The sequence below is a fragment of the Pseudophryne corroboree genome, chromosome 3 (assembly GCF_028390025.1).
Source record: "Pseudophryne corroboree isolate aPseCor3 chromosome 3, aPseCor3.hap2, whole genome shotgun sequence".
Taxonomy (NCBI): domain Eukaryota; kingdom Metazoa; phylum Chordata; class Amphibia; order Anura; family Myobatrachidae; genus Pseudophryne; species Pseudophryne corroboree.
Window position 1 is genome coordinate 602,425,429 of NC_086446.1, and position 21,995 is coordinate 602,447,423.

Consider the following 21,995-nt stretch of genomic DNA (forward strand, 5'->3'; position numbering starts at 1 on the left):
GACAAGGACTGTGGACTGTGGTTTGGAAAACGAGGCTTGAAGATAATAATCTGCAGGCTGTGGTCAGTGGAACAAAGGCGTGGCTGGTGAAGGAGATCTGTGGAGTGTGGCTTGAAAGACGAGGCAGATGACCTGGGGCCGACTGTGCCCAAAGAGTCTTACTGGACCGGGTTTTCCAGGAGCGCTTCCACAGGCAGTAGCAGGCAAGAAACGGCAGAGCTGCAGCAGCAACAGAGAACCGACCAAGCAGGATCAGGAGGAACCAAGATACAGCACGAATCCTGGGAGCACAGGCTAAAGCACCTACAACAGGGTTGTAACTTGAAGCACTGGCGTCCCTGTCCTAAACCAGCCCCCTTTTATAGGGAGAGCTTCCCCTGGATTGGCTGGAAGAAACCGGAAACAGCAATTATGCTTAAAACTTGGTCTCCAACATGGCGGCGCCCAGTAATGCAGACCTTTTTGCAAAGCCACATTGCTCACTGCCCCTGGTCTCCAAGCAACGGTTCAGCAAGAGCGACCCACTGTAGCGGCGTCCCGCCGCCACGAGCGGACCCCCTCACCTCCGCTACTGCTGCCCACGGATCCGGTGCAGCAGCCCACCTCCGCCGCTGCCCGCACAACGCCAAGGAAGTCAGCCCCGCGGCCCCAGCGTACCGGTAAGACTCCGGACGCTGACAGTACCCCCCCTTTTGCGGGTGGACTCCGGACACCTATGTGGTTTAGTTGGAAACTTGGCATGAAATGTCCGAAGAAGTCTTGGAGCATGGACATCCTCTGCATATACCCAAGATCTCTCCTCTGGCCCATACCCTTTCCAATCAACAAGGTACTGGATGCGACCATAACGTCTGCGAGAATCGAGGATCTTGTGAATCTCAAATTCATCTCCATGTGCTGAATGGATCTTGGGTGACTTAGGCAGAGCGTCTCTGAACCGATTAAGTACCAGTGGTTTTAAGAGAGAAATATGAAATGCATTAGGAATTCTTAACTGCGGAGGTAATTTCACTTTGTAAGCCACAGGATTCAACACTCTTTCGATTGGGTAAGGCCCAATAAATCTGGGAGCAAACTTTTTTGTAGGAACCTTTAATCTTAGGTTACGTGTGGAAACCCAAACCCGATCTCCTACCTTAAGGCTTGGTACAGCTTTTCGTTTCAGATCTGCATAGGTCTTATATCTCTTGGATGTCTTGAGCAAAGTCTTGTGAACTTGTTTCCAGGCTTCAGTAAATTGACAAAGTGTTGACTCTGCGGCCGGAACCTCGAGCGTAGGCAGAAGTTGGAAGTCAGGAACTCTTGGATGGTAACCATAATTAATGAAGAATGGAGAAGATTTTGTGGCAGAGTGATAATGATTGTTATGGGCAAATTCTGCGAACGGGAGGAAGTCCAACCAGTCGTCCTGTGAGGAGGACATGAATAAACGCAGAAAAGTCTCCAGATCCTGGTTCACTCTCTCTGTTTGACCATCCGTTTGAGGATGATATCCTGAGGAGAAGTTTAATTTCACGCCAAGAGCAGAACATAGGGATCTCCAAAACCTGGCCACAAATTGAGGACCTCTATCAGACACGATCTCCTGGGGTAGACCATGGAGTCGAAAGATCTCTGCTATAAACAATTTTGCCAACTGGGATGCAGATGGAAGATTAGCCAGAGGAACAAAGTGCGCCATTTTAGAGAATCGGTCAACTATGACCCATACGGTGTTCCGCCCACCAGACATAGGTAAATCTGTAATAAAGTCCATAGAAATATGCGTCCATGGTCTTAGTGGTACCGGCAAAGGATGGAGTAACCCGGCTGGTGGACCTTTGGGACTTTTATGCTGGGCACATTTTGGACAGGCAGCTACGAATTCCTGAACGTCAGTCCTGAGATGAGGCCACCAGTAGGAGCGTTGAATGAATTTAAGTGTCTTATGACCGCCCGCATGGCCCATGAAGGAGGAGGAGTGAGCCCATGTAAGAAGTTTTTTGCGAAGATTTGGTGCAACGAAGATCTTCCCTGGAGGAGGAAGTGGAGAGGTATTAGTTGCAGAAAAAGAGGTGGATTCCAGGATAAATTGCTCTTTTGAACGGTCAGAGGGTTCTTCTGAACTTAGGGAGCGAGATAATGCATCTGCCTTTTTGTTGAGGGAACCTGGTCTGTAACTGAGTTCAAAATTAAAACGGGTAGAGAAGAGTGCCCATCTTGCTTGGCGTGGGTTCAGACATCGGGCTGACTGTAGATACAGGAGGTTCTTGTGATCCGTGGTCACCGAAATTGGATGCTGAGCTTCCTCCAACAAATACCTCCACTCCTCAAAGGCCAACTTAATTGCCAGTAATTCCTGTTCCCCAATAGCGTAATTCTGTTCAGCGGGGGAGAATCTTCACGAGAAGAATGCACAAGGATGGACCTTCTTGTCCTCGAAAAGCTGGGATAATACTGCTCCTACTCCTACAGTAGAGGCATCAACCTCCACCAAGAACGGACGGCTGAGATCGGGTTGTCGAAGAACTGGAGCAGTCGTGAAGGCCTCCTTTAAAGATGAAAAAGCTTCCAAAGCCTCCGGAGACCACTTGGCAGGATCAGCTCCCTTCCTAGTTAATGCGGTTATAGGAGCTATGACAGAAGAATCATTTTGAATGAATCTTCGGTAGAAGTTAGCAAACCCCTGGAAACGTTGAATTCCTTTAAGGGTAGCTGGAAGTGCCCAATCCTGAATCGCCTGGACTTTAGCGGGGTCCATCTGTAACCTCTGCCCTGAAAGAATGTAACCGAGGAATGGAATCGTGGGTACTTCAAAGGTGCACTTCTCTAACTTACAGAATAACTGATTCCTTCGTAAACGAGTTAACACTTCTTTGACTTGTTCCCGGTGGGTCTTCAGATCCCTAGAAAAAATGAGGATGTCATCCAGATACACTACCAAGCAGTCATAGAGGAGATCTCTGAAGATTTTGTTAACGAACTCTTGAAAGACGGCTGGGGCATTGCATAGGCCAAAAGGCATTACCAGGTATTCGTAATGGCCGTCGCGGGTATTAAATGTCGTCTTCCATTCGTCCCCTGGGCGAATACGTATAAGATTGTAGGCCCCCCGTAAGTCCAACTTAGTAAATACAGTAGCTCCTTTAACACGGTCGAACAGTTCTGGAATCAGAGGTAACGGATATCTGTTCTTAATTGTTATGTCATTGAGACCTCTATAGTCAATACAGGGCCGCAACCCCCCCATCCTTCTTTTTGACGAAGAAAAACCCTGCTCCGGCCAGAGATGTAGAAGACCTGATGAACCCTTTCTCCAAGTTCTCCCGTATATACTCCGACATGGCCTGTGTCTCGGGAAGTGAGAGAGGGTAAATTCGACCTCGGGGAGGAGTCTTACCAGGTACTAGCTCAATGGGACAATCCCAAGTACGATGCGGAGGCAAGGTGTCCGCCCCATGCTTACTGAAAACATCTTGAAAAGATTGGTATTCCACACAGGAAGGCTGGAAGGGTTGGAAGAACAGAGAGGTCTAACTGAAGGTAAACAGTTCTGAAAGCAGTCTTGTCCCCAAGAGAGAACATCCATAGTTTGCCAATCTATGTGGGGATTGTGTCTGATTAACCATGGAAACCCTAGGATTAGTTCATGAGAGGCTTTAGGAATTACAAGGAAAGAGATTTTTTCTGAATGGAGAACTCCGACCTTCATCTTGAGAGGAATAGTACGAAAGGATATAATACCCTCTGGGATATAACTTCCATCCACTGCGGTAACAGAAATGGTACGATCCAAAGGAACCGTTTGTATTCCAGATCGTTTGACCAGAGCTGACGTAATGAAGCTTTCGGCGGCTCCGGAGTCGAGTAGTGCAGGGATGAGAAGAGAAGAAGAAGGAAGCTCCAATTGGGTTAACAGGACAGACTCTTTCTTGGTATGTAATTCTGAGAATTCTCCTAGCTTGACCTCTCCAGCACAAACTAGGAGCGGGCGTTTCCCGGACGTAGACTGCAAGTTTTAACAAAGTGATCAGATGCACCACAATACAGGCAGAGGTTCCCTTGTCGCTGTCTCAGACGTTCTTCATTGGAGAGGTGGGAGCGATTAATCTGCATGGGTTCCTCCACAGTTGGTGATGATGGTGTTGGTGGAAGAACAACTCTAGGCTTAGGGCGATCTGACCGCAACCTCTCCATACAGCGTTCCCTGTACCTCAGATCTAACTTGTTGCATAAAGAAATTAGTTTATCCAACTTATCAGGTACGTCCTGAGTTGCGAGGTCATCTTTGATCTTTTCGGAGAGACCGCTCCAGAAAGCTGCAATGAGAGCCTCCTCATTCCAGTTCAGTTCTTAGGAAAGGGTGCGAAACTGGATCACGTACTGACTGACCGTACGCGTGCCCTGACGCAGGCGCAGGATCTCCAATGAGGCGGCAGAAGTCCTGCCAGGTTCGTCGAAGATTCTTCGAAAGGTGGCCATGAATTCTGGATAGTTAGATAAGATGGGATCCATCCTCTCCCACAAAGGTGAAGCCCATTCCAACGCTTGCCCGGTAAGTAAAGAAATTATATAGGCTACTTTGGTTCGTGCTGATGGGAAGTTGGCCGACTGTAGTTCGAACTGGATTTCGCACTGGTTAAGAAACCCGCGGCATTGTTTTGGATTCCCATCAAATTTACTGGGAGGTGGCAAATGCAAACGTGGAAGTGGTACTGGTACAGGAGGAAGCAGGACCGGAGGTGCCAATGTGGGAGCAGCTGTAGATACTTGAGGTGCCGTCATGGCAACACAGAGAGAATCGAGACGTTCGGACATACTCTGCATGAACTGCACGATTTGAGATTGTGTGGCCTCCTGCTTACTTAAGCAAGACCAGATATCTGCAGTTGAATCCCCTCCTGAGGCCTGATCACCCGTCGAATCCATTGGGCCAGTGCTTACTGTCACGTCTGGCAGGGTTTGAGGATCCGGCAGCTGAGATTTGCCCGAGGAGGTAGCAGGCTGTGAATGAACCAGATGAGGGGGCTGGATATAGTTCCTTCGCATGGGACACGGAGCAATGAAGAACGTAGGCGGGGTTTGAGAGTCAATGGAAAGTATTTATTATGTACAGGGCTGAGGTAGGGAACTGAGGCTGTAGCACAATGGTTAAAGACGTGGCTGGAGGTGAAGAACTGCGGACTGTGATTTGAAAGACGAGACTGTAGATGATGAACTGTGGAACTGTGGATGGTAGTTGAAAACGTGGCTGGAGACAAGGACTGTGGACTGTGGTTTGGAAAACGAGGCTTGAAGATAATAATCTGCAGGCTGTGGTCAGTGGAACAAAGGCGTGGCTGGTGAAGGAGATCTATGAAGTGTGGCTTGAAAGACGAGGCAGATGACCCGGGGCCGACTGTGCCCAAAGAGTCTTACTGGACCGGGTTTTCCAGGAGCGCTTCCACAGGCAGTAGCAGGCAAGAAACGGCAGAGCTGCAGCAGCAACAGAGAACCGACCAAGCAGGATCAGGAGGAACCAAGATACAGCACGAATCCTGGGAGCACAGGCTAAAGCACCTACAACAGGGTTGTAACTTAAAGCACTGGCGTCCCTGTCCTAAACCAGCCCCCTTTTATAGGGAGAGCTTCCCCTGGATTGGCTGGAAGAAACAGGAAACAGAAACTATGCTTAACTTGGTCTCCAACATGGCGGCGCCCAGTAATGCAGACCTTTTTGCAAAGCCACATTGCTCACTGCCCCTGGTCTCCAAGCAACGGTTCAGCAAGAGCGACCCACTGTAGCGGCGTCTCGCCACCACGAGCGGACCCCCTCACCTCCGCTACTGCTGCCCACGGATCCGGCGCAGCAGCCCACCTCCGCCGCTGCCCGCACAACGCCAAGGAAGCCAGCCCCGCGGCCCCAGCGTACCGGTAAGACTCCGGAAGCTGACAAGGCTACCATCACTAAACGTAACATTAAGGCTATTGACACCTCATCCCTATCCTCCCTGTTTGACTCACTTCTCTCTCCTCTTCTCTCTCTCATATGCCCTGAACAAGCCACATCCCAATACAATGCATCTCGTACTTCTGCCCTTGACTCTATTGCTCCGCCAACCACTATTCACCCTCGCAGATCAACACCTCAACCCTGGCACACCAAATGCACCAGATATCTTCAAAAATGCTCACGTACTGCTGAGCGACAGTCGAGGAAATCACGCTCTAAAGCAGACTTCCTCCATTTCAAATTTATGCTCTCATTCTTCAGTACTGTCTTTTCCCTCGCTAAACAATCATACTTCAAAATCCTCATCTCTACCCAGTCTTCCAACCCCCGGTGCCTCTTTGCCACTGTTAACTCCCTCCTCTGCCCACCACCACCTCCTCTCCCTTCCTCATTGTCTGCTTTCGACTTTGAAACTTATTTCACATCCAAGATTGACTCCATATACGCCAGGACATCACATCCCACCAGACCAGCAACTAGCCACCACCCATCCTTTGCCACCGCTCCCCTCCCCTTCCCTCTTACCAACTCTGACATCTTTCTCCCATGTATCTGGCGAGGAAGTCATGGCCCTCATTCGTTCCTCCCCCCCACAACCTCCCCACTTGACCCTTTCCTCTCCCAGCTCCTCCGCTACCACTCTCCTTCTGCCTGTTCCCATCTTGCCCACCTTCTCAATCTCTCCCTCTTATCAGGCACTGTCCCCTCTGTATTCGAACATGCTCATGTCTCCCCTATTCTTAAAAAACTACCCTTGATCCAAACACTCTCTCCAACTATCGACCCATCTCTCTCCTCTCTTTTGTCTCCAAACTTCTTGAGCATATTGTCTAATTCGCCTCACTGCCTTTCTTTCCTCTCACTCACTGCTTGACCCATTCCAGTCTGGTTTCCGTTCTCTCCACTCCACTGAAACTGCCCTCACAAAAGTCTGCAATGACCTCCATGCAGCCAATTCTAAGGGCCACTACTCTCTGCTTATTCTTCTTGACCTCTCTGGTGATTTGACACTGTGGACCACCCTCTCCTTCTGCAAATCCTTCACTCTCTTGGTCTGCATGATACTGCCCTCTTCTGGCTGTCCTCCTACCTCTCTGATCGTTCCTTCAATGTCTCCTCTCATGATGCTACCTCTCCCCCACTTCCACTAACTGTTGGTGTCCCCCAAGGCTCTGTTCTCGGTCCTCTCCTTTTCTCTCTCTATACGTCCTCTTTAGGTGAACTCATTAGTTCTTTTATCTTCCAATACCACCTCAAATCTCAATGACACTCAAATCTAACTTTCCTCCCCTGATCTCTCCACGGCTCTCCTCACTCGTACCTCCTGTCCCAGCGCTTTCTTAAACTCAACATGTCTAAGACTGAGCTGATCATCTTCCCACCCTCCCGCACAACCTCACCTCCCACAATCTCATTATCCATTGATGGCACGACTATCTCCTCTAGCCCCCAAGTATGCTGTCTTGACATAATCCTTGACTCCTCCCTCTCCTTCAAACCACACATTCAGCACCTCTCAAAAACCTGTCATTTTCATCTCATAAACATTTCCAGGATCAGACCTTTTCTCACCCAGGATGCCACTAAGATCATTATTCACTCACTGATTATTTCCAGACTGGACTACTGTAATCTCCTCCTAACTGGCCTCCCTGACATTTACCTCTCTCCACTCCAATCTATCCTCAGTGCTGCAGCCCAGCTCATCTTCTTCACCAAACGCACTACATCGACCTCCCCTCCCCTACAAGCCCTTCACTGGCTTCCTTCCCTTTCAGAATCCAATTCAAGCTTCTCACACTCACTTACAAAGCACTCACCCACTCCTCTCCCATCTACATCTCTGACCTTATCTCCCTTTTCTTTCCCACCCGTCCTCTTCGCTCTGCTAATGCACGTTGACTCTCCTGTCTTCTGATTACTTCCTCCCACTCCTATCTCCAAGATTTTTCACGTGCTGCTCCCTTTCTCTGGAATTCTTTACCTCTCCCCCTCAGACTCTCCACCTCTCTGCAAAACTTCAGACGGGCTCTTAAGACCCACTTCTTTACCAAACCCAGCCAAATCTCATCCTAACCCTCTGTTCCACGCTCTCTATGTACCCCGTTTGTGTCACCCCTGTCTGTCTGCCCCTCCCCTTAGCATGTAAGCTCTCACGAGCAGGGCCCTCTTCCCTCATGTGCTTATCCTTTTCTTACTTTAATAATCCTCAACTGTCCAAATCCCGCAGTTTTTCGGCCACCTTGAAACTTATCTCTATGTCGTTTACTGGTGTAGATATGCTTAGTTACCCTGTACTTGTCCTATATTGTCTTCAAGTCACTGTTTTCCTGTTTTGATTATGTGCATATGTACTCTGTAATTGGGCACTGCGGAACCCTTGTGGCGCCATATAAATAAAGGATAATAATAAATAATAATAATAATAATAATAATATTGAGTATGGCAGAATACAGGTAACACCCAGAGCTACTCAATTATTAGCCAATTTACCAATGCGGTCAACCCAGGCTAACACACATTAACCAGGGGCGGCTCCATTGGAGGGGTTGCAGCTCACTTTAAAATTCAAATAGGGGAGCCACACCAACTGCCAGTGAGTCACTTTGAAATGGCAGTTGGTGACAGTTGGTGTGACTCCCCTATTTGAAATGTGAACTGACCTGCAGCCCCTCCTCTGGAGTCGCTACTGGCATTAACTCATAAATTCCTGGTTAAGTGCCCAGAATCTGTACAGTAAACCACAGAAAATGCACTTAACTTAATCTGCGTTACCCTGAAAAGCTCAGGGCAGAGCTGCAACTATGCTTTGCAACTCTACTAACATGGAAAATAATTCCATCTATTTATCATTTTAATTAATATAAATAAACATTAGGCTGGCTATGTGATTATTTTGTTGGGCTCTATTTGTACCAAAGTGTCTGGCTATGAATGCAGTGAATATAATACAGGGACATTTCTATAATTCATCCAAATTATGTCATACTAGAAATGTCCCAGGTTTTTGAAATTCCTGGAAATAGGTATTTCCCAGTCAGTGATTTTTCTTTATTAATAAATGTGTCGGCACTCACCTAACAAGATGATACAAGATTATAGCAACTTTCAAACTCTGGACAAGTCTTAATTTCTGAAATTATTTCACTGATTTCTCCCAATTATAGAAACTACAGTATTTAGAGAAGTGAAAAATGATAACCAACAAAAAAAGGTGCCGCTACTACGTACTGTTGGGTGCGATCAGAACAGCATTGTTCTCAGAAATAATTACTCCTATGAAGTTTCAGTAAACTCTATTTTCTAGGGCCTGTAATTTTTATTGTCTGGAAGGTTGGGAGGTCAGTGCTCTTCCACCAGCACTCTAGGTTTGGGGCTTATTCCCAATTAGTTTGTTTGTCTGTCATGCTGCACTTCCCCAGAGACTGTCTCAAACAAGGGGCACAGACTACCATGCCCCAAGGGGACAATAACGGCCCAGGATGCACTAAGAGAGGAATGAAACACAGTCGACTGCTTGCTGAAATGGAAAAGATATATTTAAGTAAAGAGCCATTATCATGTGGCTCCTTGCTGGTTAATCATAGACCCAGATTGGGGTAATGGAGGTGTGGGGTGTGGTGCCTCTGGACTGGCTGAGCTGGAAGGCTTTAGTGTGGCATACTGTACCTTTACATTCTATTAACAATTATCACTTACTAATTTCTTTAACACTATTTCTCCATTTTAACTACATCTAATTTTTGTATCACTTTCATTACAGCTTTAGCTTCCATCCTAACACTAATTTATTAACACTATAGTTTTTTCACCGGTATGCTGCCCTGGGCTTTCTGGCTTATGCTGTTTTTTTGGGGTGCCACACCCTGCACCTAGATATAGCGCTAGGGACCCCAAATATACAGAGAGGCCTTGACGTGGCTTTGGGGCTTATTCATACATTTGCGAAAATATATGTAAACGAGATCTCTGAATTCTAATATTGTGTGGGATTTAAATCTGAGTACTGCTATCATTCAGGGTGCTGGGGGGGAACAAAATGCCTTTTTTTTCTTGCTTTGAAATGGAAAAGAGTCTACACAGGGGAATAGACTGCACAGTCTCTCACTAATCCTACTTACACACACAAGAGAGATTGCACCCTGCTCACACCTCAGCATCATGAGAGACAGGGCTTAGACTTAATCAATAGTCCCGTCCTTTACATACAGTGGGACTAAACTCCATTAGGTTAAGCTTGTTTATAACTTTCAAATGTATTTGAACGCACAATAGTTAACAGCAAGCACAGATGAAGGGATGGCCTATAATGGTTATAATGTCTCCTAATACAGCTTAACATTGAGCTAATTGAGTAAACCAGTGTTTGTGTCGCTATTCAATACTGTGGGCCTAATTCAGTATCAGTTGGTATTCTCCGAAAAATCACAAACAGACGCTTTTCGGTGCAGTGCGCATTCATTCAAACTGTGATCGCATTCCTGAAGGATGCAATCGCAATTTGATTGACAGGTGATGGGCGTTGGGGGGTGGTGATGCTCGTTGGGGTGGGAGTGCACCTGAAAACGCAGGCGTGTCATGCCCATTTTCGGGACGGCACAATGATGCATATGTAGGGGGTTACCACTAATTGGCGATTTTGGTGATGTGATTGCAATTGAATTGTGATAGCATTGCTGGGCGGCTATAAACATGGTGGGTGGCCTTGCCCTGTATAAGGCGGCCCGCAGCACGCGAATATAATAAGTAGTAGTATGAATTAGGCCCAGTATTTGTATATTTGCATCATGTGGAATTTATAGTTTAGAAACGGTCCTAGGATGACGATAGTTAATTTGTTTTGCTGTATGATTGCGGTAGAAATGGGAAAATAGAAGGCCCAATTGTTTTTGCCAAATGTGACCATTTTTAATGCCAAATGAATGAGATGAGTATTTCACTCAGCTAGTTTTGAGGTAGTTTGGTTATTAGATAACAGTATAACTCATTTGGACTCAATATTTAAAGCACATTTGTGCGTATTCTGTCTAACTAGGAAGAACACGGACAAGTGGAAGAATTACCTTTACGTTACAATCCTGAATATCCAAGGTTTTATTGCATTTCTAATGGTATTTAGAAGAAATAATTGTATATTCTGATTAATACTAAGGATAATAAGTGCTCAGCATCCAAACAGTGTATTTGGATACAAGTGTGTTATCATATTTCTTACAATCACACTGTGGGTTAAAGTATAGATATATACCTGACATTGACATCCCATTACAGTAGGACAGCCAGTACAGATGTGCTACTGAGCAATGTTTTACTTGGATCTTTATATAGTAAAGAGCTATAACAAAACTAATACTATGTACTGTATATAAATATATACAAGTAATTTCCCATATAATGCATCTTGTTATGCTACAGGTTGAGTCTCCCTTATCCAAAATGCTTGGGACCAGAGGTATTTTGGATATGGGATTTTTCCGTATTTTGGAATAATTGCTTACCATAATGAGATATCATGGTGATGGGACCTAAATCTAAGCACAGAATGCATTTATGTTTCATATACACCTTATACACACAGCCTGAAGGTCATTTTAGCCAATATTTTTTATAACTTTGTGCATTAAACAAAGTGTGTGTACATTCACACAATTCATTTATGTTTCATATACACCTTATACACACAGCCTAAAGGTCATTTAATACAATATTTTTAATAACTTTGTGTACTAAACAAAGCTTGTGTACATTGAGCCATCAGAAAACAAAGGTTTCACTATCTCACTCTCACTCAAAAAAGTTTGTATTTCGGAATATTCCGTATTTCGGAATATTTGGATATGGGATACTCAACCTGTAGTAACACACAATGCAGTATCTCACCCATCTTAGGGCAATAGGGAGTAATATCTGACCCCCAAAACGAAGGTAATGCCACATAAATACCTACAGAAATTGATGATTATTGTGTATGCTGATAAATGAGGTTGGGAGATGATCATTATTGATCTGTCTGCATTCATTTTCTGATCAAACTAAATCCCCAACGACATTTGTGTTATGATTTGGCTTGGCTACGGAATCCCAACAGTCAGAGTCCTATTGGTCAGAATGTCGGTAGCAGGATCCCGATGGTGAAAATGTCAGCAATCTTTGTTAAACATTCTACGGCCAGCCCTAACCCATCCCTCTGCAGCTTGACCCTAACCGTCCCCTTCAGCACCCTAACCCTACCCCCCTCAGCCTAAACCTTACTCTCTCCTTCCAATGTCTAACCCTATCCCCTCCCACACACACACACCCTAACCCAATCCTTGTACTTACAGTTTCACATTATTGCCATTTTCCCCCATCAGGAACCCGCCGTCTGTATTCTGATGGTCAGGATTGTGACCATCGGGATGCCGACTGCATCTCCATGATCTGACTGAATCCAGGTACCATGAATTTTGGCGTGTGTGACTAACATTAGCATCACTTCTACTTACCATGGCAGAATCAGGCTTTTTGTTAGTGCTCTGACATCCAATCACTATTACTTCTTAGTTAACAATATTTCAAGTACTGATCAGAATGAGAAATGATAATAACAGTTAGGTTGGGCGGCAGGAATATGAGTCAGACTCCATAGGGCCAATAGGTATAGGCTTTCCTGGTTTAAGGGTAGTAATCATTTGTTACCTGGTTCCATAGATTAGCTGTGTGCTTTCTCAAAAACCCCTTTCTGAAGTATATGAATTAACATGATAAATTGCAATTCCAAAAATCATTGTCTTACACAAATATTATGTTAAATACCTATTTTGGCTTTTAAATTTCTGATTAACCTATTTAAGAGCAATTGCTATTATTACCCTGCACAGGACAAGTTAAATATTCTTTTTATCACTCGTTACCAGAGGTTTAAATGAGCCTGAACGGGGCGGAACTGCGTTCCATCAGTTCCAATTGGAGACGGAACGCAATTCTGCCTCCTCCACCTCACCTAACCCAGAATGTGAGCCCGGACCCGCATGCCGCATGGGGATGCATTGCATACCTTCCAACATTTTACACATAAAAATCGGTACACATTTGAAACCTTTTCCTATACTTTCAATAGAAGTGTGGAGAGCCAAAAATCGGCACAGACCATAAAAAAAAGGTACTGTACCTGCCAAAAAGGAACAGTTGGAGGGTATGGGGATGCCGGGCGCCCGCTAAGGTTGTGGTACCAGCAGGCGCCGGCACCTTCCCCTCAGCGGCAGCCGGAGCTCACTCCCGAGCTCCGGCTCAGGCAGTGTGCGGCGCTATGGGAGAGACGTCATGACGTCTCTACCATAGATCCGAGGAGCGGGCGCCAGGCGGAGGTCAGCGGTCCGGAAGCAGGTGCGGGACTGGTATTGTGTTCTTTTTTTTTTTTTAGTGTGTGAAGCGGTGCTACAAGGGGGCATCTTCTACTGGGGGCAACTTCTACTGGAGGGCATCTATACAGGCACATAACTACTGGGGGCAACTGTACTGGGGGCATCCATACTGGGGCATAACTACTGGGGGCATCTATACTGGGGCATAACTACTGGGGGCAACTGTACTGAGGGCATCTATACTGGGGCATAACTATCAGGGCAACTGTACTGGGGAGAGCTTCTACTAGTGGGCAGCTTCTACTGGGGGCATTTATACTGGGGCATATCTACAGGGGGCAACTGTACTGGGGGCATCTGTACTGGGGGTATAACTACAGGGGGCATATCTACTGGGGGCATTTATACTGCGGGCAGCTCTACTGGGGCATAACTACTGGGGGCATCTCTACTGGGGCACAAGTGATTGGAAAGTGATAGGCGCAAAACACATATAAATTAGTCCTTACATCTAATATGGATGAATGTAAGGGAGTCCCCTTGTAATCCCTTTAGAGAGTGTTTAGGTGTCCTCTGTAGCGTCCTCCAAAATGTAGTCTCTTATCTCAAGACAAAAAGCAAATCATAGGGCAGACCAATTTGGAAAAAGACGGGACAACAAATTTATTTCACAGAACACTCACAATAGGTAAAAGAATACAAGGCATAAAACCACACGCATAGGTGGGTATCAGGGTGCTGACAGCTGGAAAACTAATTACCCTCCCAAGAAGAGACACTGGAGAGTCCGGACTTCTACAGCGTGTCGGAAGGAAAAAAGGTCATCCAAGGAAGACAGCTCCACTGCTCCACACCTGGTACCACTAGCTTGACGCGTTTCGGACACTATGGTCCTTCATCAGAAGCATGATGGGGACTGGGGACATAACTACAGGAGGCATCTGTACTGGGGGCATAACTCAGGGGGCATCTGTTCTGAGTGCAGCTCTATGGGGGCATCTCTACTGGGGCCATAACTACAGGGGGCATAACTACAGGGGGCATCTGTATCATACTTACCTACTCTCCCGGATTCTGCGGGAGACACCCGGTTTTCGGGTAGTCCCCCGCAGCCCCCGGAAGAGTGGGCACCCTTCCCACATTCTGCTCACTTCCTAGTGAAGTGGGCAGAATAGGGAGAATAACACAGCAAAATCACGGACCTGGCAGAGGGGCGGAGCCTAATGACGCGATCATATGCTAATCGCGTCATTTTAGCTCCGCCCCATGCACATTTTGTTCAATTACAGACTTTTGCCGGTGGGTGGGCGGGGGCCTACTGATGTAATCAGCTTGGCTCCTCCCTCATCACCGCCCACCTGCTTCTCCTCTCCGGTCATCTCCCGGAGAGGAGATTTTAAATATTGGCAAGTATGATCTGTACTGGGGGCATAACTACAGGGGGCATCTGTACTGGGTGCATAACTATAGAGGACATCTGTACTGGGTACATAACTACAGGGGGCATCTGTACTGGGTGCATAACTATAGAGGACATCTGTACTGGGTACATAACTACAGGGGGCATCTGTACTGGGTGCATAACTATAGAGGACATCTGTACTGGGTGCATAACTATAGAGGACATCTGTACTGGGTACATAACTACAGGGGGCATCTGTACTGGGTGCATAACTATAGAGGACATCTGTACTGGGTACATAACTACAGGGGGCATCTGTACTGGGTGCATAACTATAGAGGACATCTGTACTGGGTGCATAACTATAGAGGACATCTGTACTGGGTACATAACTACAGGGGGCATCTGTACTGGGTGCATAACTATAGAGGACATCTGTACTGGGTACATAACTACAGGGGGTATCTGTACTGAGGGCAGCTGTACTGGGGGCATATGTACTGGGGGCATAACTATAGGGGGCATCTGTACTGGGGGCATAACTACAGGGGGCATAACTAGGGGGGCATTACTACTGGGGCAATACTATACGGGCACTACCACTGGGGGCATATCTACTGGGGGCACTACTAATGAGGGCATTGCATAGGGGGCACTTAGTAAGGGGCCTCACTCCTGGGGACATAAAGGACACTACTACTGGGGGCACCAATACTATGGGTTTTACATAAGGGGCACTACAACTGTGGGCACTACCACTACAGTGGGCATTGCATAAGGGGCACTACTACTGAGGGCATTGTATAAGGGGCCTACTGCTGCGGTCATGTTGGGTGACCATGCCCCTTTCTGCTTTGAGACCATGCCCTTTTTTTGCAGCACGCGCCTACGATGCGCACAATGCCTTTAAACCTGAGAGGGGGGGGGGGGGGAAGAGTTCCACCACCTGTCCAGGACCACTTTCAGCACTGCTCATTACAAATGATAAATTGTGCTCCAGCCTATCAGCTCCTGTCATGTGTTTGAAAAGTGACAGGAGCTGATTGGCTGGAGCATCTTTTATAATTCGTAATGAGTGATAATAATAATACCACCCATCGTTAAATATGCCTAAAACCTTAAAGCTCTATAGAGCTCATAGATAGCCCCATACTCTCAAATAATTAATAAACATATTATTACTTGAGCATGGATTGCTTAATCTAATAATTGTTGAAAGCTCATGTTCTTTGGTATTGATTAAATTTTGGTAAAATTATGAAATGTATATAAAAACAATAATACAGTGTCGCTCTCCTACTTGTCACGAACCTCAGACAGTTCTGCAAAGTACAATCTTCTGACAGTAGGCGGCACTGTTGCTTTTCCTTCCTCTGGATTATTACATCAGATCAGACAATTGAGACACTCATATAAATGAAAACAGATTCGCAGTTATCTCTATTCACGTTTCACCTACTTGTGTAATAATAGGAGATGAATAAAAGTTAGAAATCTTACAAACAGCATACAAGCCTTACAAGGCCATATGTAATTATGAGCAAGTTGGGGACAGCTGTTAGATAACAGTTTTATGCCGCTGCACAGGTCTGACTTGCTGTCTATTTTATTTTATAATTGCTAAATGCTTCAAATAATGGCATGATTATATGTGAATGGGACACACTACACAGGAGAAATGTTCCATTTTGCCATGTACATATCTTTGTCAGTGTTATACATAATATTATAGTAACACAACATTGCTGATAATAATTTATATAGTCATTATATTGAATAGGAAATAAACAATCCTCTATAGGACTGGACTGATTTATAGTTTTACAGCCTCTACATAAATGCTGACCCACTCAGAAATGTATTTGTATGTGTGCCATTTCTGCTTGGCTTCTATTTGTTGTACTCTTATAAGGAAATAGGTCTAGATGTAACTCTTTTTTTCACCCCCTTGGCAAATGTTTGTGGCCCCCACATCATTGTTACTTGGGTCTAGCTTCCACCACATCTTCTCTTTGTGAAATTATTTTTTTAATTCAAGCTGAAAATGCATACAAAAAGAACGGTTAGCTTGCCCCCCCTGCTATACCGTCACCCCTTTCCAGCCTTAATAACAAATAGCATAAAAAAAAGTGTCTTTACAATAAATGTTTATCATGATATCACAAGGTACATTTGCAAATTTAAAATTGACCCTTTTTTTTTTTCAGCCGGGACCTGAAGCACCAAGATCATGTGAAGTGGTAATATCTATGACATTTTACTTTTTTTTATTTTTTTTTATTATTACTTAATTTGGAAAAAAGGCTTTTTCCAAACCACTGTAACTACTGCCTGCAATTGGGGTTGGCACCATATAGTAACTGAATGATGCCCATGTATTCCTGTTTTTTCAGTCAGTTACATAGACATACAATATTTACAAATGGTGTAGCCATCTAAAAAACAGTTTCACTCTATTTAGTGATAACACAAGGCAGAGGCACTGTACTCAGTAATGGGAGAAGTCTTGGTGGCAGAACCCTGTACAGATAGTGATCCAACCAGGGCCATCTTAATAGCATTGTAGGCCCAGGACAAAGCAATGCACTTGGGCCCCTACCCACCCGTTCACGGGAAATAATTATTTTTTTAAATTATCATAACACGCCCCTCATGCAGTCCTGTGCTACCAGAAAGTGAATGCCTGTCAGCACTCTGATTGATAGATAGCTCCAGCCATCCACCAATCAGCATGCTGACAGCCATTCACTGTCTGGCTGTAGGCTGGGAGGCAGGTAGTGAATGCTGCCCTCCCACCCCTGCTTGAAGGCCCCTAGAATTGTGGGTCCATAGTCAGCTGCCCAGTGTGCCTATGCATTAAGATATCCTGAATACAACCAGCAATAAATGCACATTGTTATAGTAACATAATTGTGTTAATACTATAAGGTGTGTTGAAATGCAGTCAAATAACCGATCATTTTACAAATGATTCTGCTGCATACTAAAATTAATGATATCCCTAACCTACAAAGAACCAGTAAACAACAAAAACATGACTATCTTTATTACATTCCATTGGGGAGGGGGAGAAATATTGTTTCTTTAAAACTAGGATGATCTTTGGCTGTACAGTTGTGTAACAACTGACAATGGAAATTGCTCACCCATCTATCTACAGTATAGACTTGATTCATCTGCCTTTATATGGAGATTCTGTGCCTCATCTCCTGGGCTTCTGAGTGATCGTTACAATTGAGTTGTTGAGTGGATTCACTTACACCAACCTGGACGTACACTGGAAAAAGCATAGGTGAGGAGTTTAATAAACCTTAGGTCTTCTCTAGGGCAGAAGTCTTCACATGTAGCAGAAGAAGAGCCTGTACTGAGAACCGGCTTTGCAAGTTATAGTGTATGTTGCTGCTAAAATGAAAAACTGGGAATTCTCCACTCCTTTAATAAATAGTAAGTGAACAAATATATAACCATTAGATCAATCCCTACCTTTTGTGGTACCCAATGTATATGTGTTAACGTATATTCTAAATAACAATACATTGGGTATCACACGGGTAGGGAATGAGCTAATTGGTTATATATTTATCCTCACCAGGAGGTTTGGGCTTCGCTGCTGGTGGGCTTGTAGGATGCATGCCTCTGTCAAGACTCCAGAGGTGATGTGTCAGTGATGGAAACAAAAGGATTGGTCGACAATCCGGGACTGGTACACTAGTGGACTGTGGATTAGTCAAATGGATCACAAGAAGGAATGAAAAGAGACACTAAACCAAACACAGCAGAATCATGAGCAATAACAGCAGACACAACAAATGTCAGGAACAGTTTAGGTCACGTACACAGGATCAGAGAGTGAGACCATGACGTGAGCGGAAGAGAGGAGGAGCAAACATTGGTAAACACTGTTCTTAGTAAGAGCTCACAGGATACTGGCACCTGCAGTACCTGACAGTGAGGCTCAGCAGTTGGGAAAGAGAGGCAGAGGGGACCTTTTTACCAGTGAGGGAGGAATTGAATATTTTTGTTTGTAAATCTGAAAATCCTAAGAACTCAATCACAGGGAAATCTGGAATTCTCTACCTCTCCCCCTCAGACTGTCCACCTCTCTACAGAACTTCAAACGGGCTCTTAAGACACACTTATTTACCAAACCCAGACAAATCTCATCCTAACCCTCTGTCCCACACTCGGTCTACCCCATCTGTGTCACCCCTGTCTGTCTACCCCTCCCCTTAGAATGTAAGCTCTCACGCGTAGGGCCCTCTTCCCTCATGTGCTTATAATTTTCTTACTTTAATAATCCTCAACTGCCCAAATCCTGCAGTTCTCGGCCACCTTGATACTTATCTCAGTGTCATCTACTGATGTAGTTATGCTTAGCTACGCTGTACTTGTCCTATATTGTCTTCAACTGTAAGTCACTGTTTACCTGTTTTGATTATGTGCATATGTACTCTGTAATTAGCCGCTGCGGAACCCTTGTGGCGCCATATAAATAAAGGATAATAATAATAAATATAAGAATTTGTGATGCTAGGATTCCTGATCTCACTGAGGTAGAGATGTATCAAAACTTCGGAAGAGATAAAGTTGAGATGTTGCCCGTAGCAACCAATCATGTTCTAACTGTCATTTTATAGACCGTCTCACAAAAAACAACTGAACTGAGCGCTCCACTGTTAGGAAATAATAAAGATGAAATGCTTAGCCTGTGAACAATTGTGAAATGGTAATCCTTAGGACCATAGATTCATAGACATACTATACTATGTATACTTTCCTGTTTTGTATTTTTTTCTTTTTATAGCTACACCGTTTCAGAGACATTTAAGAATTTGAAGAAAAGTGCAGATTCTATGGACATAAGGATTACCGTTTGATCACAGACTAAAGGGGGGTACACACGGAGAGATCTAGTCAGATTGCTTAGATTTTAAGCAGGGATCTGTCGTGTGTATGCCCCCCAGCGATAGCGATGCGCTGCCCCATGCATTGTTATCGCCGGTGCTATATTGAGCCTGCATGCAGGCTCAATCTAGCAGGTCGCTCACTTCACCGTTGTGTGAAGTGAGCGGCCCCCCGTCCGTCCGGCCCCCCTCGCTCAGCACATTGCGCTGTGCTGAGCGGGGGGAGAGATGTGTGCTGAGCGGTCTGTGTTAAAATAGCTCAGCACACATCTCTCCCATCAGTACCCCCCTTAAGCATTTCATCTTTATTATTTCCTTACAGTGGAGCGCTCAGTTCAGTACTTTTTTCTGAGATTATATTTATATTACCAGGTTTGATAACAGCTGGTGAATTATTAGCTACTTCTTAGTTCGCACAAGAGGGTGTGGGCACATCTCTCTCTATATATTTTATAGACTGTGCTAGATAAATGATAGAATCTCCCCTAAAAACTGTATCTAAAACTGAATTTTTCATCACAACCCTAGATTCCTCAACACTAACCAGACTGCGCATGTGCCGCGATCGTACCACACATGTTCAAGGTACCTTTGCGATTGCACTCGCATTGACATTTTATATGCAGAGTGATTGACAGGAAGGGACCATTTGGGGAGATAACGTGCGAGTGGCAGGAAAAACACAGGTGTGTTATGTAGTTTTTGAGGAATGTATCTGTCATCAGCTGCGATCATGTATGTATAGAAACATGCCACCAGCGTCAATACTGCCACAAGCAGTCTGAGTAGCCATAGGTCAACCCTAGGATTCAATGTTCCTCGTTGTGGTGTCGTTGCTGCATAAGCAGTTGCTGAGGACTTTGGGATGGCTCCGGTGGGCGTCTATATCCTTTGCTGGGAGACAGCTTCACTTACGAAATTTAGGCGTTCTATAGCCTGAAAATTTGCAGTTTAGTCACTTTCTTAATAGAACTCAATTTTAACGTCAAAACTTAAGGGGATATGTACTAAGCTGTAACAGAGTGGAGAAGTGAGCCAGTGGAGAAGCTGCCGATGGCAACCAATCAGCATTGAAGTAACATTTATAATTTGCATACTTTCAAATTATACAGAGCAGCTGATTGGTTGCCGTGGGCAACTTCTCCACTGGCTCATTTCTCCACGCTTATCACTGCTTAGTACATTTCCCACTTAATCTTTTATTCTCTTTTAGATGGCTGCATTCTAAAGCAACCATAATGATTAGTGTAGGTGGTGAGAAACATTTGTCAACATGACAATTGATTAAAGGTTCTTCAGTGCTCTATGTAGAACGGATTGTGAAAGCTGTGACGAAAACATATTGTGTGTTTTCATCATTTCCAAAAGTGTTGTGAACTCTGCTGTGCAACTCTGCTGTGCATGACAAAGAGGAAGAAGTCGTGAGTGTATAGGAAAAGGATCAATAACACACCTACATGAAGAGCAAACAGAAGAAAACAGCATATTACCAGATATTCTACAATACAAAACATTTTGCTATCAAAAGTACAGTTAGCCTAATTTGAGAAAAACAAAAACGGTGTACATTGACTGCTTTTTATATGCACGAGGCTATTGTAATGCTGCATACTGTATGTCAAGCTGCATATCCACTTCTACAGCATGACTTGACACTCCGCGGGATAAAGACGGCTGTCCGATATTGCAGCAGCATCTGCACCAGCACCATAGGAGTGGTGTTGCCACGCTGCCTGCTGAGCTATACGACGCGGGTACAGCACACTGCCCGTTCGTAATGGGAGCAACTGTTTGGACACTGCACGATATGATATACAGCAACTCATCTGCTATGGGACTGAGTATCCATCATCAAACATCACGGCAGTGAGTATGAACGATAATACAGCTACCTTGCCACTGTTCATTTATGTTTACAGTTTACTGGGACCAAAACTTCAGCGATTCAAAATAAAATCTTCTAGATATGGATTACCGTACACAAGGACTGACAGCCGGGAGGTTTACATATTACATATAATAAGTAGAGATGAGTGGGTCTGGTTCTCCGAGAACAAGACCCATCCGAACCTTGCAATCCGAGTCCGGATCCGAGTCCGGCTCTGTACTTCCCGCCTTACTCAGATCCCAAAACGAGGCAAAACGTCATCATCCCACTGTTGGATTCTCACAGGTTTTGGATTCTATAAAGGTCCCCGGTGATTGGCGCCATCTTCACTCCAGCTGCGGAGAGTTTACTGGATGGACGTGTCCGCCTCAGTACTATCTTGTCTGGCGTGGGGCGTCTGCTCTATCTACTGTATCTGGGCGGGGTGCTCTGTCTGCTGTATCTGAAAGGGGTGCTCTGCTGTTTCAGTCCAGGTGGGGTGTTCTG

At 45.1% G+C, this 21,995-nt stretch overlaps 1 long non-coding RNA gene across 1 annotated transcript in view; it reads left to right on the forward strand.

Annotated features, from left to right (window-relative positions):
* Positions 1-20,303, forward strand: part of LOC135056403 (uncharacterized) — an 80,240-nt gene extending 59,937 nt beyond the window's left edge. Inside the window, exons 2-3 of the long non-coding RNA XR_010243972.1 lie at positions 16,925-16,957; positions 20,150-20,303. This is a non-coding gene — a long non-coding RNA (uncharacterized LOC135056403). The remainder of the gene's footprint in view (positions 1-16,924; positions 16,958-20,149) is intronic.
* The last annotated feature ends 1,692 nt before the right edge of the window (positions 20,304-21,995 follow it).